Source organism: Lotus japonicus, chromosome 6, assembly GCF_012489685.1.
Source record: "Lotus japonicus ecotype B-129 chromosome 6, LjGifu_v1.2".
NCBI lineage: Eukaryota > Viridiplantae > Streptophyta > Magnoliopsida > Fabales > Fabaceae > Lotus > Lotus japonicus.
This window is the reverse complement of record NC_080046.1, coordinates 36268667-36274666: the sequence shown is the minus strand read 5'-3', so window position 1 is coordinate 36274666 and position 6000 is coordinate 36268667.

The following is a 6000-nucleotide window of genomic DNA, read 5'->3' as shown; positions in this document are numbered from 1 at the left end:
GATTTTGACTTACTTTTTACTTATTCCCCATTGCTCCTCTATTTCCTATGATTTTAACTACTTTCTCATATTTTATCCTACCTTGTCCTTGGCCCCAGTACAATCTTTAAAAGTCCTTTTTGAACTTTATGTGCATGTGTTTTTGATTGTTGTTGTTAGCGGCTTGTCAAGCCTATGGTAGTGTTTGTTTCTCATGAAGTGCCTTGAGCGTGAACACAAACCTTAAACACTTGAGAGCATGACTTGTGAGGTTCTATCATATTTGTTCTCACCTCTTGGTTTGATTGGTTATTTTGCTTGCTTGGATGTTTGGATGATTTTCATGGATTTCTTGACTCTTGATTCTTTACTTGTCTTTATGATTTTGCCCACTTCTTTGCATTTCCTAGGATTCATTGTTGAGTATGTGGTCTTTTAGGTTACACATGATTCACTACTTTGTTGCAAATTTATTTTCATATTCCTATTTCTTTATTTTTCCTAGGAGTGCAAAAGGCTAAGTGTGGGGGTGTTTGATGAGCAATATTATACCCACTTTTCATAGCCTTAATTCGTCATTATTGATGAATATTCATAATTAATTGACCTTGCTTGACAGAGATTTCTATTATTTGGTCTAATTATGTTATTTATTATTTTCAGGTCATATTTGCATATTTGGCAGCAAGGGCATTTTTGGAATTGTGGATTGAAGATAATATTTGTGCTGAAGAGTGAAGATTGTATTTTAGGATATCTTAGGATTTAATTTCAGAATAAATAATCCTTAGGATTCAAACTGATTTAAGTTTGTTATTTTAGGATCTTATCTTTAGGATTTATCTTTATCTTTTAGGATTTGATTAGGATTTGATCTCAGCTCTATTTAAGGATTTGTGCTGAGACAAACAATCTACCTTCTACTTTATTATTCTAATGCAATTTCGTTTTTCAGTAATATTAGAGTTCTGCTAGGGTTTGTGCTTTTAATCCCTATTCTCTTCTCCAATAATATTGCTGATTTCACCCATTCCATGGAAGGCTTACTTCCTTGGATCGAATTCCTTTGCAACGTATATCGCGCTCTTGAGGTTTAGTCCTTAATGTAGAATTCGTTCTTAATTAATATTCTTCGTCTCTACTTCTGATTTAGGTTTGCTTAATTCCGTAATCTAGAATTAGAAGATGATGCATGTTCGCTTAGTCCATGTTATGTCGTAAACGGTTCTTAATCGCTTAGTTTAGGAATCTGTGAATTAGTTATTGCTTAGTAAACTAATTCTCACAAACTAGGTAATTAATAAGAAAGAATTGATCTTTTTATACCAATGATTGAGTAGCGATATACTGAACAAAGGAATTCGTCTGTTTTACTTGATTGTGTTAATCTGTTTATTTACTTTTACTTGTCTACTTAAACTGAACCATAAAACCCCCCAGTGTGTGTGCGTTCTTGAATCTTTGTTGAAACAATAATCCTTGGGAAATGACCTAGGAGTCACTTCCTAGTTACTATAGTTTTTTTTCTTAAATCAATTATTTGCATCGGGTATGGCCTCTATCACATAGCAATGATGAAAACCATCCTGTCTCCACACCAGAAACAAGCACCCCAAAATCTTCAAAGCCTAGTACTGTTCTTTCCCTTTCTCAAGTGAGAAAGAGGCATCTTCAGACTCTCGTGTCATCTGCTATTAAACGCAGACGCACGACAAAGACTACCAAGGATGGGTTCAAGGAATTCCAGGATAAGCTGACAAAGCGCATTGAGAACGCTCAAGATCATCAAATTTATGTGTCTTGGAAAAGACCTTCAGATGTGGGCTTTGTATTTCAACTTCAAGCAAGGTCCCTGACTGGGAACAATGGAAGTTGTGCGCCACCGAAGGATATCTGGGCACCATGCCATTCTCTATGCTGAATCGAATATCCGCCCTGATTGTTCTCTTGGGCAACTGGATATTTGTGCTCCTGCCAACCAACATTCCAGAGATCATCCTGCATCCAGAGAAGCTTCATGTGATTAAGGGCAAGACACCATTTCTTGAAGAAGGAGAATGCTCTGTCCAACTTGAAAAGGACCCTTCTGCTGAATAGTCAATTATCCTCACTGATGATAATGATGAAGAAGAAGATCCAGGAAATCAAGAAGAGAATGATGATGTAGTTCAACAAGAGCAACCACTGGCAAATCCATTTGTCAGCAGAGAGGATTTCAAGAACCATCTGAATCATATCAACCATCTCTTCCTCGATCTCACCTTCAACATTGAGCAGATTCTGAATCGTTTTGGCTATTCGCCACTCTCTATCCCTCTCTTTTTTAAACAATCTTAAATTGTTGAACAATTGCATCTATGTTGCTACCTGCTTTATTGCACTGTTTAATGTTTAAGTTGTTAACAATGCATGTTTGTCTCACACTTATATCTATGCTATGCACGATAGCTTAGGCTCTGATACCGCTTTTGGTCATAACCTAGAACTCTTTTTAATAATGCCAAAGGAGGAGAACGTATAGAAAAAAGTATAGAGAACGTATAGAAAAGTATAGGAATTATAAGAGGGAAAAGGAATGAAAAGGAAAACGTTAGTATTAATCCTTAAAGTTGAAAATTGAAATTGAAAATCAAAACCTTGAAAATTCAATATTTCATAAGGATATCTTACTCAGGGGGGAGCAAAGATTAGAACTAAGCACTTATGAAATAAAAGCTAATGAGAACACACATCTCAAATTCTATCTTTTTGAAAACGATGTTGAACTCAAGGGGAGTTTATAATTTCCTTGAAAATTATAGTCAACTACACTCTATCCTTTTTACTAAAAATTGTCATTATCAAAAAGGGTGAGATTGTTAAGTTCAAACGCATCATAACGTTTTTAAAATCTTATTTTGATCATAACAATTTTCATAGAAGCATTTCCTTTGAAGACTAAACTTATTATAACACTTGAATTTCAGGAGAAACTCAATTTATGTTATATGCTTCAATGTTCAATCATTACAAAAAGAAAAGCTTTAGAAGTTACAAGACTGTTTGTCAAGCAAACTCATTCTCAGTCAAGACTCAAGTCTCTGACCGTTCAATGCCACGTCTCAGTCAGAAATATTGAAGACAAATTTTGAGCCAAAGATAAAGTCAGATTGCAACCATTTGCTCTACATTCAAATCAAAAGGCAACCAATTGACTTATATTAAAATCAGATCACGTGAGAACTAGTTCACTTCAGCTAAAGGCATGCTGACCAACAAGGGAAAAGAACAAGCACGTCAACATCATATTTCCCAATTGTCTCATGTTTGAAAAGTAGCCCAAGTCTATTGCCACCTACTAGCTGACAAACATCACCTTTCCAGCTAAAGGATAGACTTGCCTCTAAGCTCATATTTAATAAAGCTACCAACCAAAGTCATTTGAATCAACGACTTGATCTCAGTACACAACAGCTAAGAGTAACGATTAGATTAAAGCTCAACGGCTACAACACTAGCAAGCGAGTATATAAGGCATTCTTGAAGATTGAAGACTAAGAGAATTAATTTTGAAAGAACAAGAACTCAAGCATTAATTCCTATCTTTTCAAAAGCATTCAAAGCTCAAGCAGAAATTTCCTAAGAGTCAAACCCAAGCTTTTACTTCTGCATGTGAAAGAGAGAACATCGTACCTTAAAAGGGTCAAATCTTTTTGTTCCTTTTTCTCTTCGATTCAGAACTCTTAAGTGCACCAAAGTCAGATCTGAACCCAAAGATTTAGAGTTCCAGTGCCATAAATTCTCTAGCATTACTCTTCAACAAAGAGAAACCCTGTAGAGTGATATAATCTTTTTAAGATTGTTGGAGAAGTCCTGAACAATACTTGTTGGAGAAGTTCTGAACAATACTTGTAGGAGGAGTCCTGTAGAATACTTGGAGAAGTCCGTGATAATACTTGTGGGAGAAGTCCTGAACAATACTTGTATGAGGAGTCCTGTAGAATAATTGGAGAAGTCCGTGATAATACTTGTGCGAGAAGTCCTTGTGAATACTTGTATTGGAGAAGTCCTTGATACTTGCTAGTGAAAATCTTGGTGGTGGCCAAGTACTGGACGTAGCCCAATCGTTTAGAGTGAACCAGTATAAATCTTTGTAAGCTAATCATTCTGCTTTACTTGCCTATATGTAAGACCCAAGTTTTAAGCTTATGCTAAGTGAATAAACTTCCTATTCACGATTAGGGTTGATGTATCGTGAAAGGAAAACCTGAACAAGAGTTTACTAAATGGAATAAATTATGAAGGAGGGAGTTCAGGAAAAGACAAAGGATTGTATCGAAGTCGATTTAAGTTATAGCACGAATAATATTCGCTTTAAAACCTAGGACAAGAACCTTAGAAAATCAAACTATGTTCCACCCTTGGAACACTGTAGGAATTTAGTCCAAAAATCTTCAGAGAAATGTTAGAACTTCTCTTTTTCCATATATAACAATCGTTTCGAGGCGAAACTCTAGGATCTACGAACGTCCGATTCCAATCATCGGAAGTTTGCCGAAACCGAATCACTGATAGTTCAGAAACCCTAAAATCAACGGACGATGAAGACTTTTTCTATTCGGAGCATCAAATAAAGATTTCATCCGCGTTCGCCCACTCTAATCGACGTTCCAGATCTTTCTTCAGAAGGAAGTTTCTGCATCCGAGGTCAAAATCATAAAGTGCATAAAGTGCATTTTAAGCCGGTACACATTAAAAACAAGCCTCGAAAACCAAAAATCATACTGATATTTCTTTGGAGAATTAGAAGATTCAACGGGAAGAATATCGTGTCTAATATACGTTTGAATCAGTAGGAAAAATCGGAATCGCGAAATTCTCATTTTTCCGCATTTTCCATTTCCTATATATAGTATATGAAAGAAAAAAGAAAAAAAACAACAAAAAAATCACAACACACACACACGGCCGTAGCTTCAAGAGGAGGAAAAGGAAGAAAAGTGATTTTTCCAATTCTTGACCGATCGTCGTTCCGTTCGTTGCTACGCGTAGGCCTCGAGGTACTGATGCTTTTCCTTACCTCTGATCGCTTTTTCCATAGCTTTTCTCTAGGTATTTCTGTGCTCATAGTTTTGAGGTTTTTGCAAACTATCCTGAATATCTCATTTTTTATTCTAAACATCTTCCCTACATTCTTCTGAGTATGTTTAGCTAATAATACTCCGCCGATTCTCGAAAAACTACCGTCGAGTTTCAATTCTGGTGAAAATACCCATTTTGGGGCAAAGCTTTGTCCTTTGGGCTGAAAACTATCGCCTTAGCTTAGTGCTAGTAGGATTAGTTGTCATAAACGTCGTTGGTGACGTCCCCATCCAATTTGTTTTTGAAATTTCAGTTTTGAATTTCTGAGCTAAAAATAATGACCAAAATACCCCTGCGACAGTTTTTGATCCGATAATTTTTCCGAGTTTAGAATACCCTTAGTTACGGCTAATGATAGCATAGGAACCAAGTTTGATCGAAGAAAAATCGACCCTCCTATTTGTGAATAGTGGCCGAGAGCTATAGAGGAGGAGGAGGAAAACTTCTTTTTCAAAAACTTGTCCTTTCGCGCTAGATTATCGTACCTCGGAGTATATACTACTTTGTGTAACCTTAGTGAGTATTGATTACTGAATTTCTGATAGTCTTTGATGGAATTCTGTGGTTTTACTCTAAAGGTTCTTTTGAAGAATTTCCTGAAGATTAAGGAGCTCATTGTGAAGGAACGTTTGAGGAGAACGCTGGAATAACTAGAGGTAAGGGCAACTTACCTTACTAGCTAATGCTTTAGGTGTCGATGCTTTCGACATTGATTTACTGTTTATGCTCTTGTTTGTGTTTTGATTGGGAAAAGTTTTCTGAGGCTTCGGCTGACAATGTAGATGATTCATCTACTGAATGTTTTTGAGAGTGAATTTCATGTTAAGTGCTATGTGGGTAATTTAGGATGTGTGATGCATGCTTTATATGCTAAGTGCTATGTGGTTATTGCATAATATG